Genomic DNA, 13,322 nt, shown 5'->3' on the forward strand with positions numbered 1-13,322 from the left:
CCATGTAAAAATGCTTGCAGCAAAACCCCAGCCTAACATACACTAGGAACTTATCTACTCATGGCATGCTCAGGAAAGTCAAGGCAAATCAGCTGAAGGCCCACAGTTAAAGCCAAGAAATTAGAGTATTATTAGATGATAGCTACTTCTAAGAGGGAATACTGAGATGATACTTTAAAGCAATATACCCTTATTTCAGAAGTCAATTCATTTAGTTTCTCTTTTCAAAGGATGAATGTGAACAGGAAGACAGAAAAGGAAGCAGTAAAGACACAGTAAAGACCAGTCTTTCAGAAAGTACTAGTCATATATATATCATCCAAAGAAACATAATTATATGTAACTTCCACTAAAAACCAGAAAACAATAAAGTTCCCAGAGACTGGGAGGTTTTATCTTGAAGCAATGTGCATTCATTCCCAACACCAAATCTGAGAGAAAGAAGTTTGGGAGCCTCTTTTGTAAACCCTTGAGAACGCTCTCTGTTCTAGCACCTCTGTTGTTACTGTGGTAGGTCTATGTCCCTGTTCTCCTAAAATCAGAATTATAAAGCTACATTATTGCAATTTACCACCACTAACTCCAGTAGGTCTCACTTCAGTACATCAGCCACTGTTTTTTCAGTCTGGAACAGCAACATTGTGAATCAGAGACCTGACATCCTGCACAAGGCAAAGTACCATTTAGATTTAAAACAAAAACCAGAACTAAAAACAAAAATTAAAATACAAAATGTGCAAATGTGTCATATATTATACACCCATTGCATGGAACCTTGGGCATGGAGACAACTTGATGCAGCTCACTACTGTCACATGTCCCTAAAGAACCTCCTGAGCTCACTTCCCAAATGCTTCTTTCAACTCTTTCATCTCTTGGTGCTCAGATTCTTCACCTACAACAACAGCAAATTAAGTCAGAGAAATCCTTGCAGAGAACAGAGATCCGTGTCTTTTAAACTTTTACTGCTGTGCATTATTTAACTACTCCTGAGCCAAGAGCTAAACCTTATAAAGTCCTTCCAAGCCTTGCGGAGTCTGCTCTCCATAGCAAAATCATCCTACACATACCAGGAGTTAAACCTCCAAATTTTTCTCCTCTTGAGATTTTATATGTTTAAAATGAGATGATCTAAGCTTAGTTCTAAGTATTCTGAGATCAGTTAAAAGGCACAATCCATTAGAAGAAAAACATTCAAACTGCAAAGTAAAACCAAGGCTGGCTTCTGCACAGGTTTCTACGTGATTCTATTTTGGTCAACTAACTCGAAATTCAAACACCATTTCGTGCAAAATGGGACAGTAGGTATTCAATTAGACCCTGAAACTGTGCATAAATGTAAGATGATGCTTCAGTTTCACTTCCTCACTGAACTGGTCTCCTATACGTGATTCATTTGTGGAGATAAATATTGCAGAGGAAAAAACCCCAACTTGATAGAATTCTTCCACCCTCCAAATAAAACATAAAGACAAGAACATGGAAATAACCCTGGCCTGGTATTTTGGTCACAGGTCTATTTTACTTCTTTCATCTGCATAAAATGCTATGAATTAATCTGTTTATAATTGCACAGATGGAAAATCCAACACCTAATTAATGAATCTATTTGAACAGCATTTAAACTACTGCTTTTATATAAAAAGTCTTATGTTTCCCCCCCTCTCACTCCCAAAAGGCTACACACTGCTTCCTTGCTCATCTGCAAGGAATTTACAGGTGATAAATCAGCCACAGCAGCCTTCCCTTTTGCTCCCTGAATGCTATCAAAACGTATTGAGAATTACAATAGAAACATATTGAGAATTACAGAGGAAAAGTTAATTAAAAACTTAAACATAAGCACTAGGAAGTTCAAACAGAAGATTTTCCCCTAGTTTATACCAAGATCAGGCTGCATGCAAAATTACACAAAAATCAAAGCCCTTTGCTTCTTCAGAAAAGAAATAAACCTTAAAAACCCTTAAAATGTGGCTATACATTTATAAATAACCAGGTCCCCTATTCTAGTCAATATCTTGTAGATCTGATGTTGAAGTGATAAGATATGCACAAAAGGACCAAAATTCCAGTGATTTGTACTTCTGAAGCAATTTGCCAGGTTCCCCATGTAAACCCATCCTATAAATAGAGGTATTCTAATGGAAAAAGAGTTTCCCAAGTATCCACTCCAGCCTAAAGACAAGTTCTCTCAGTGTCAGCTTACCACAAATAAATGATTGAGTTTAGCTCATAAATGTCACCTGAAAGCAAATTTAAGATTGCTGCCTCCAATTTCCATACTAAAATGGCAAGTTCCATGTTAAAGGCCACTGCCTGACACACAGGAAGAACCTTCTCCCAGTTTCACAACAAAGCTTTGACACACAGGTACTTCAATTAACTAGGCAAGGATCTAATTACACTCCTTATAGAAAGGCTGATGCACAGAGATTTATGTATTTCATTTTACAGTAACCAAAACTTAAAGCTATCCATACACCTCAGAAACCATCATTGTTAAATTTTCCTCTCAAACATTTTTCTACCACAGCTTCCTTTCACTAGTATCTGAATGTTTGCTTTTAATATCCTTGCAGCTCCTGCTTAGTCTTATTCTGAAGGGCTTTTAGCACCTGATAGTTGTAGCAACCCTGAGGAGCACTAGAGCACACAAACACACAAACTAGCTTCCAAATGCATTTGAGACACGTCAATAGAAGTTATGGTTGTAAATATACATAGAAACATTTAGACATGTTCAGCATACTGCTTTAAACAGTAAAGTCTTATCAGTAAAAGCAATAAGGCTCAACACTTACCTTGCTTTAGCTGCATTACAGATGACTGCTTGAGGCTGGCTGAAGCTCCTGGTAATGGATTTTGAATGGAGTTCTCTTTCTCCACCTCCTGTTTCAGAAGCCTCTTACTCTCTTTCGATGTACATCTTCCCATGTCTCTCCAATTAGCCAGTTAACACAGTCAAATTGGGAGTTGTATCAGCCTCAGCAGGACTCCCCCCACAAGCTTGATATGAAACATTGCAATTAAAAGTCATTTCCGAGTCCACGCATACAGCAGAGAAAGGGCACACCAGCCCCACATACTTTGCCTTGCAGTGGTGCTTCTGTGGCAGCACTTCATGGCACTTGGAAAACAGACACAATTTGCTCCAGAATCTTCACAAGCAGGGACAGAGCTGAAGAGCAGCATTCTTTCTACAGAGCCCAAAGAGCAACTGAGGCCCAGAGCTGGGTTTAAATCCTGGGTGTGGTTTGATGCACAGGTGAGGCTGTTTAGGGTCATTAAGGCTTACTAATGCCCTCAGTGCCTTAACGAGTTCTATTCTCAGGGCACATTAACACAGAGTGAGGTGTGATTGCAGTGTTGTGATGGGGTTTTGTTCCCCCAGTGTGGGGGGGAATTATAAATTTGATTTGCAGTGTTAAGACTGGAAGGTTGGAACTCGATGAGCTCAAGGTTCTTTCCAATCCATACATTCTGTGGTTCTATGTATCAGCATAACTACTGAACATCAAAAAGGTATAAACTCAATATCATCTTTACAACTAGGGCTCCACTGAATATTGAAGCCACAATAGAGGATTACATGTGTTTTACTGTTCCTGTTTTCCTGCAGAAGCCATCAGTGCTGGATGCACACATGGATAAGATGTGCAAGGAGTGCATGGAGGGTTCGAACCCATCCCAGTGTAGCAGCTACCTGTGGGAGCCCTTTTCTGAACTGGTGGTCCAGAATGTGTCCTGTCCTCTCTGGGACCGTGAGGTGAGAGATACCCTAGGCTGTAGTGGCTGTATTTAGGCAGTCGTGTGGAGGTAGTGCTGATCAATTTTCATGAATGTTTCTGTAAATGCTCCTTCTGCTTATATTTTGTGTTTTTCTGGGAACACTTCCTTTCTTCTCACTTTCTTTGGGTTGGCCTTTCTGGTTTATGTACAACTTTACTCGGACTTCCTTTTTTATTCATGGGGTTGTTTATATAACAAAATGCAACTTATCTGGAAAAAGGTTTAAGGTATTTAATAAAGATTTTTATTTTTAATAGGTCTCAAATGTAGCTGGACTACACTCATACCTATAAAAGCATTAGCAAAACAGCTTGCTCTTGTTGTTGTTGTTGTTTTCAAGGTTGGCTAAAACATTTAGAGGGGAATTACTACCTGCTCATCTCTAAAAGCAAGCAAGAAAGGTGAACTGGTTGCATAGCAACAGCTTCGACAAATAACCAGGCATTCTCAGATCTTAGACAATATTATAAAGAAGAAATGCGATTTGAGCCATGCTGAATCTATTACAGACAACTTATTATAGAGCCCACTGATACAAGAGCCATTTCCCCTAAGCATGTTCACAGCAAAGAAAGTAACCTGAAATTTGACTTCTTGATAGCTTTGAGATCCAAAATGTGAGCTATCCGAAACTGTAATGCTGGTTTATTATCATTACTTGTTCTATAATGGGACAACTGCAAACCTATGTTCAGATAACGCTCTCTAGATTTCCATGAAAATCCCTTGAATAGAATCACTTCCAGAGAAAGTGTGCTTTATAGCTTAACTTACTTTAACCTACTTAACTTGTGACTGTTATTTTATAGCTACCTTAGAGCACCTAAGATTCAGACAGATTGGTAGTATCTTAAGTCCATTGGGTCAAGTTAAAATTAACATTTGAAAAAGCAAAAATGCCATTTAGCCCCACAGTCCCCAGAAAGGTACACTGGTGCCAAATCCCAGTACCACCAGTCTCTTTACACAGTTAAATACTTAACAACTGGTTTCTACACTGTATGTCTTTGTACTCTGCCATTTATCTTTCCCCCTGTGATTGTTGTGGTGCTCACTGTATGAAACAGGCATTTCATACTTGCAGGGTGGCTGGTTCATCTCCGTTGTTAGCTGTCTTTTCTGGAGCAGCTATTTTCTTTGTCCCTGCAGTTGTACAATTTTGGGATGTCAGGAGTTAAATTACGTAGCTCTAACATGTTTCTGATTTTTATTTTGCTGAAGAAGATGGTCTCTAGGCCCACATTTCAAAACTGCATTCATCAATATTTGGTTAAAGGTAATTCTTTTCCTTATTTCTGCTTCTTGCCTGTCCTGTCCTTAAACCCTCTGTCAAAATTCACGCACTATCCACCATACTAATTTCAGATCAATAGCACAAGACTGTGCTATTGATGGATTACTTTTATATGTTTGGACATGAATTTCTAATCTGTAAGCCATTAATGTTTTCTTCCCTTCCTTAATTAAGGAAAATTAAAGTACCCAGAAATAGTTGATGTTTAATTCAGTTTTGTTTAGTGAAAAGGCTCACACTGCAAGTCAGACTGAAGTACTGAAGTTCAAGTAAATATTATTACTTGTGTTTGTTTATTTTATGGAGCTGTCATTTGGCACAAGGGAAGACAGGATGGTGAAAAAAATGGGAGAAAAAGATGCTGTTTTAGTACAAGAGAACGGGTAAGTCTGGCTTTTTAAATATTCCCTTCTGAGTTCTCTGTGAGGCTCATATTAGCATGCTGTGGTAACAAGGGGTTTTAGTTTTCACAGAAGTTGGTGCTGCCTTGAAGTAATTAATTGGCAGAGAAGCTACTTAGTGTTATCTGGGGTATTGTACATCTATTGCAGTAATGTCTCAGATTTCATGTTTCTTAATATAATTTATTCCCCCTTACCGATCTAATGAGCCTTAGCAAACAAATGCCATCAACCTTCCTGGCATGGATGGTGACCACTAAGATAAAATACTAGTCTTCCCAAATTTCCAGAAATTCCCAGCTTCAAGACAGCTTATCATTAGAATTATATCACAGTTCAGATTCTGAATGTTAACTAGTGCCTAACAGTATCTTAGAAAACAGGTGTCCCCCAGTCACACACTGCTGCCAGCCTGAACTTATTGTGGCTGGTGATCTGCCTAACTGTGACTTCTACTCATGGGCCACTGTGAGTGGACATCCCAGGTAGAGTCAAAGTGACTGTTAATGGGTAAGATGCTGCTAATCCTAGGAGCAGTGTGCATTCTTAATGTCTATTAGTCTTGAACTATTACTAATTACTATTACGAATACAGAAGTAAAGAACAGAATAACTGTAGAAATTCACCATAAAGAGTTGATGGGTTCGTTGGTGTTTTGGGTTTTTGCTTTTATTTTTTCATCAGAACTCTTGAAATCTTACAATTTTTTCTAAACTTCTCTGTGCTCCTATCAGCAAATTAATGACAGCAAAACCTGTCACGTGAAAATACTGTTTTGAAAGTTCATTATTCCATAGTAATGATAGAAAAACTCTTGTAAAAATTCTACTCAGAAACAAATATTTGTAGCCTACTCTAAAACACTGTTGCAATCATCGATATTTGCAGTGCAGAAGCTGTGACAGGGGATTTATTATGCTTGAGCTATGAATAAGCAAAGTAATTTAGTTGAACTTTTATTGACATCTTGCCAGTGCATGCGCTCATTAATGTGATTTGTCTGTTAAGCTTGTACCTTACTAGCTAATTTAATACTTAAATAGTAATAAAAATTACCTACACGGTAATCCTTGGAGTTAAGTTGCTATGGGAGGGAACATTTCTCATACACTAATGATGTGCCCCAAAACTGTATAATCCCTAAATTAAAGGGTCATCAGAAATAGCTTTGATTACAGGAAGTCTGTCAGTAGATATGCTATTGTACTTCCAGAAAAGGCAGAAACAGAAGTTGTTAAATCCATGGAGGACTAATGGAGACAGTGTATGTGAGTGACATGGCAGGAGCCACATACTTATCCATACTTCCCAGTGTGAGGCTAGGATAAATAGACTGACCAGTGTCAAACAAGGAAGCTAGTTAACTGCTCAAATATATGAATGCTCCTCAGCTATTCCCAGCCACATAACAAATACCTGATGTAAGTTCAGGGTAAATGGTTCTGGAAATAAATTTATAAACCTGTATCTACATCTTAAATGACTTCAGCATGGAAACATTGAGGCTGTCCAATGTTTCCTGTATGTTACCTAGCCTGTGGTGACTAGAAAACAATGGGCCTTAGGAAGCCACTTTCATCAGAATGACTGTCTCTGTTAACCCACAAAGAGGGAAAAAATCAGAGAATTAAAAAGATTGCCTGAACCTTCAAGTCCATCCAGCTGACTTCAATGATGCTATGTCCTGCTCCAGAGTTTATCTCTACAGAGTCCAAATGTTACTGCTCTCTCTCCTTTGTACTTCAGAGTTCACACTTGGATCATTTTCTATTTGCAACCTGCCACTCAATAGATTGGATTAAGGAGTCTTTGTGGTTTGTGATTTTATTTAATCAGCTGAAGAAATTGTAAACATGTCACTTTCACAAATTAAAGAGAAAAATACAACAGCAGCACTAAAAAAAAGTAACTATGGCACTAGAAACAGGTTTTCTTCTAATGGAGGCAGCCTTGGTGCTTTCTACAGAGCCCTGGGCAGCATGCATGTCAGTCGCCTGTTCCTCTTTTGTAGCACTAGTTTCACTGCAGAAAGGCACCTCTTAAAAACCACACAAAAGCAAGTATCTTCTTATTTACTATTTTCCTATTTACTACTTTGTAACACAAAATGCCTGTGCAATTGTATCAAGGAATTAAAGATGTGCCAGAAGCTGGGGTTCAGAAACAAATGTCAGCTCTAAACTTAGTTCTCTAAACTGTTAGAACTGGTGAATCAAAAAGGCACAGTGAAGAAACAAAGTTTCTCACACAACAATGTGTAAACATCCCCTGTCCCTGTGGCTGGGGATACCTGTGAGGCATATGACAATTACTGTGCTATCCTCTAGTCACTAAAGGCAGATAAAATAGACTTTATTTTACAATAAAGGTTTATCCCAGACCTTTGCAATACACAGAACTTCTTTAAACCATCTCTGAGTCAGTTATGAACTCCTTGAGCAGGACTGAAGAGCTTTGCCACAGCCAGTGATGCCAGCATTTTTCTCCAAGGAAATTACAGACTGTTTGTGTCCAAACTCAGGACAGCCTGTTCACATATAAGTAGGATAAAGGGCAGACAGTGCAATCAAACACCTTCCTTCAGTTGGTTACTGTGTGAAACAGCTTAAGTCAGCATGTTGATGACAAAATTCAATGATTCCCTCATTCAGGTCACTAAGGCAGCCTTCTCTGACTACAATAAAAAAGACACTGCATATATTTCAGGTCTTTTTTTTTTCTTTCAAATACGCACTAAAGGAGAAAGCTTGGCCTAAGGAGATGATACTCTACACATCCTTAGGCTAGGTCTTGTTTGCCATGAAGATAGAAGCTCTACTCTTCATAATAGTAGTGACATGGGATTCCCTCTGTGATGATGGTTATAGGAGAGCTTGGGGTGCAGAGAGCAGACCCCACAACAACAGAAACCTCTCTTGCAATGAAGTTTCCCCTCCTCCATTCAATTAAAAGTTCAGCAGGATTGCACAAAAGTAGTCCTCAGAGACTTAATGGGATGAAGATTAGGAGACAGCTCTGAGTAGCTTGCAGGATTCTTGTTTGTTTTCATTATCATCTAAATCCACCCTAGAAAATCTGTATCTTTACTTTGCTGCTGTCCTATAATACTGTGCACCAGCATCTTTTAGAGAAGTCAAAATATATTTTCCCATGAACAGATGATCTTGCAACAGATGTTGCTATAAGCGTAGTATCAACTTACACTTTGCTTTAGTACCACCTATTGACTGCTATAGAAAAATAGTCCAATTTAATAGCGGAACTTGGATACCTTCAAAACCTCTAGTACAAGTGTACTAGCTTTCCCAAAAGAAAAAGGATCATTTATCTTTGTCTCTTGGAGCTACTCCTACTGTTCAAAACCTCTCTGCCTGGAATGAAGCTGTAAATTGCACATACCATCAGTTCCTTTTATAGAAGTTAGCAAGTTTTGGCCCAGCAAGGCATTCCTCTCTCTCATCCGCTAATAAACACATCAACTTCAAATAAAATGCAAGATACTTTGACACTTGATTGTGACTTCAAGTCTAAGCCCATCACAGCACCAAACTGAGAGCATGAGGATTTTCACAGTTTGTAACATAAATTGACATACGGACAACTGGAGATTTTGTGAACCTGTCTGACTTTCTTACATGAGACAAGATGTAGAATGGTATTTGATTCTAAGCAGTGCATTGAGAGCATAACATCTGACAGAGCTAGAGCAAGATTTAAATATTTAAAGTGATACAAAAGGCATGTTTTTCCCCCATGTTTTTTTAAAAAGTAAAAACAGAGTCTGAGAGATACCTTATAACCAGCCCAATTTAACCACCCTTCAGACTCCAGTCCTTGTTGCCTTTTCCCCAGGATTACTGACTTACATCCCATTTACATTCAATCCCCATGCTCAAATTGTGACTGACATTTCTTGTTTCTGGACCGACCAAAGTTGTATCTTGGCTTAGAGGTTACATAAAGTTTTAGTTAGGTTATGTATTTAATTCACATGTTCATTGCTTAGACCAAGCTGGAAATGGATGATGAGCACGGAGAAAAGACTGCTTTTGGCTCATCATATCACCTTGTATTGCTGCATACGTAATGGTGTGTAATCTGGAGTGTACCTGAAGACAAACATGTGCCTTTGAAGATGTAGTTTCAGATCTAGAAAATGCTACAGCAGCTTGGTAATGGGAGCAGTCCCCTTTCTTCAACCTGCCTTGTAAAGCAACACACAACTACTGGCTTTAGTTTTTGAAAAAGACAGAGGTTACTTCTATAAGGTACAATTTGAATTATCCCAGAGAAAACTGAGGTGGAGGAGCTTCATAAAACCTGTAATATGAACGCATGTGAAAATGGTGGGGGAGAGAGAAAAAATCCCACAAGATGGTAGTCTACTGCAAGTAACCAAGACCTGTGGCATTTGTAATAAATGAAATACAGATCCCAGTCTGCATTTCCACCCACTGCATTTTTTTCAGGGTCAACATTTAAATTAAGCCCGTATCTGGAGATGAATAATGAGATAGGTACCATTGTAGAATAAGAAAGAGCTAAGTCTGTGCAGAGTTCATCATCAAACTCTGTTCTGCATGGTCTCTGTTCTGCATGTTCACTGTTCTGCATGGTCACTGATTATTCAAACATGCCCAGAAGAGCAAACAAACATAACAAAAACATGGCTACAGGGAACATCTTCATAAATGGTTATTAACTGAGATACAGCGCATGCTGTGCTCCTTATTACAGGACCATACCTGAGAGCCCCGAACCGCACTCAAACACCTGCAGCCCCACGAGCCTCCTCCGGGAGCGCTCGGAGGCAGGAGCACAGGGATCGGCTCTGCCTTTCTTACCCACGCACCGAGGTGGAACCAAGAGAGGCCACAAGCCTCCCATGGCATCAGGCAGCGTTCCTGCCAAGTGCAGGAGTTACAGGAAAGGGAAGATCCCAGCAGAGGCTGTGACGGGACTGACAATACCCCGAAGGCAAACAGGAGGGCACCTGTGCCTTGCTGTGCCCAGCGGCGAATCCACTCGCCTCTATGTGCCCCACCACACAACACAGCCTCTAACCTTCCCTTTGCACACCAATGGGCTGCTGGCCCTGTGGCAACAAGCACAAAGGGTTCTGAGTGTGCTGTGGGCAAGAAAGCTGCTGAGGGCTGGAGCAGCCATGCTGGGCAAGCCCGGGGCAGAGGAGCTGCTGCTACACCCGCACCAGCCAGAGCACCAGGGATGGGCACACAGGGGGTGAGAACAGCCCCTTTCCTGCACATCCTTAAGGGGCAGCACACAGCTCCCAGCTGAGCCTGGGCATGGGAAGGGCAAACAGCCCTTTCTACCTACAGCCCATGTGCCCCATGGTACAGCCAGGGCCTAGGGAAGCAGTGTGACCATGGAGTGCAGTCATTCCCATGGCAGCAGGTGCTCTGCAGCCTCTTACACACGAGGAACCACAGCAGCTTGTTCTCAGCTGGTTTTAGTCCAGCTCTGTCACAAGTGCAGAAGTTTCTCAGCTGTTCCTGTGATTCTCATCCGCACGTGCAGCCCAAGCACCAGTCTGGAACAGGACCCTGCCCATGCAGCCCTGGGAGACTGCAGGACCAAGCTGGACAGGAGCCCAAGAGCTGCCATAAGCCCTTGTCTGCTTCCCACACATCCAAACCTTAAGCCCCCAGATTAATCTTCCCAAGGAATAAGAGTGGCACCAAGTGGGCTATTAGGAGATAACCCACTGTTGCCTTCCTTCCTTGCAGCACAGCTCAGGGGACAGGCTTCCTCTCACTGTGCCTTGCATCCCAGCACACAGACGTGCCTCACCCAGAGCTCCACTGGGGTCTCACGAGAAGAAACTCCCATCACCTCCAGCATCCTGAAATAAAGCAGAAGAAGAGTCTCATTCTGCTCAGCCATCTCCCACCTGACATAGTGTGACACCCACAGCCAGAGATGAACCAGACTGGTTTGTGCTGGAAGGGACCTTAAACCTTACCCAGCTCCAACCCCTGCCACAGGCAGGGACCCCTTCCACTGGAGCATCTGCTCCAAGCCCCTGTGTCCAACCTGGCCTTGAGCACTGCCAGGGATGGGGCAGCCACAGCTTCTCTGGGCACCCTGTGCCAGCGCCTCAGCACCCTCACAGGGAACAGCTTCTGCCTCAGAGCATCTCAGAGGTTTCTCACCTCTTTTCTGCCTCTTGGAGAAGGGATTTCGCGGCTTCAGGGTCACTCTTCATAAAGGTTTGATATGGAGAAGATGACTCCAGGTAACCCACCACACCAGCGACAGTCATGGGGATGGTATCAAAGATATCGGTAATTCTGGGACACATGGGGGAGAAAGCAGCACTGGCAAGTTACATCTTAGAGGCAGGGGAACAAGGACAACAGACTGACAAGGTGGTGAATATCTGATACCATGAAATACCAACAGATGGAAACAACATCCAGCTGTGGCATTTGGTAGGTCAGAAGCTCCAACTGATGCACTACTAGAGCAGAGATGGTCATTAGGACCATCTAACATAGTCTGTGACCTGATCAGCCCTTTCAACACAGGCCTATTCCCCTCCAGGAGCCAGGACACCAACACGTCTGCACCACCACTGCCAACATGTCCTTTATGCTGCAGAGTCAGCCCCTGCCCCAGGCCCTGGTGGGAAGGGGGCACTGGATCCCTGCAATTCTTGTCAGGTTCTTTCACTCACTGCATTGTTCCCCTTCCTCCATGAAGTGATCAGCCCAGACCCTCAGATTACCATAACTCACCAGAAAGAAACCCCTAACCCCATTCTCCTTGAGCAGGAAGGGCTCTTGCACCCCTCGGACCTCACACGCTGGCCAGCACAGACCCACATCCAATGCAGCAGAAGTGGAAGTGCAGCCACAGTGCATGTGCTGGAAGCTCTGGCAAACCCAGCTCTGACCGAACTGGTGGCAGGGAGAGGAGCGGAGATGCCACCTCCACGCACTGCTGGTGCTGCACCGAGGGGTTCTGCTCACCTCTGCTTGTCTGGGAATGGCAAAGCCTCAAAGATCTCCTTGTAGTCCTCCAAGACAAGTTTTATCCTGTGATGGGAGTGTTTTAAAAGCAGGTCCCAGAACTGTAAAGGCAGTGCATTAGAAACCAACCACAGCCCTGCTGGAAGCTCTCAGCCTCACCTGGCCCTAGATCTGATGCACTCATAAACATTTTCTTAAACACTCCTGGCATTAAAATACACCAAAATCTTTCTTAGCATCAAGAACTTGAGAATACTCTTTTATTATAGAGATGAGGGTCTGCCGCGGAAAGGACTCAGTCAGAGACCAATATGATCAGACAAGAAGCCCTTTATTGCAAAGCATTAACTCTTTATATACTATTGCTTACACACACCTACAGTAATCTGGCATATCATGATTGGATACTTGTCTTGAAGACCCTTAGTGACTAACATAGAATTGGTTAAGCACAGGTGTGAGAACTTGACCTCGAACGCTTGCCAACAGTCCACAGTTCTCATCACTCAGTGAATTACAGCTTCTTCTTATCTTGCTTGCTTAGGCTTCCTCAGGCCTCCCACGGCCTTGCTGTATCCCTCGGAGTTATTCAGAGTTCATGTACCAAATATCCATTCTCCTGTGAGAACTGTCTCCACACCAGGTTATAGTAAGTGGCCTTTGTATGTTCCTGTATGGCCAGGAGCAGGGTCTGGACTTTTGTGCACAAGGAGCTTTCCCCAAGCTCCGCGTGTTGTGCCCGGGGAGGAAGCAGGAGGGAGAGATCAGAGGCTCTGAGGGGTACGGGGGTGGCGGCTGCGGATGATGGGGCTGTGGGGACGCCGCGGTCAGGGGAGGAGCAGGCG

At 42.3% G+C, this 13,322-nt stretch overlaps 1 long non-coding RNA gene across 1 annotated transcript; it reads right to left on the minus strand.

Moving 5' to 3' along the window:
* Positions 1–10,980: 10,980 nt before the first annotated feature.
* LOC117436602 (uncharacterized) lies at positions 10,981–12,737 on the minus strand. Its single transcript, XR_004549938.1, has 3 exons — positions 12,478–12,737; positions 11,659–11,796; positions 10,981–11,348 (listed from the first exon to the last, which is right to left on the minus strand). It is a non-coding gene; the product is annotated as an uncharacterized lncRNA (long non-coding RNA).
* Between the last annotated feature and the right edge of the window lie 585 nt (positions 12,738–13,322).

Source organism: Melopsittacus undulatus, chromosome 8 (assembly GCF_012275295.1).
Source record: "Melopsittacus undulatus isolate bMelUnd1 chromosome 8, bMelUnd1.mat.Z, whole genome shotgun sequence".
In the NCBI taxonomy this organism is placed as follows: Eukaryota; Metazoa; Chordata; class Aves; order Psittaciformes; family Psittaculidae; genus Melopsittacus; species Melopsittacus undulatus.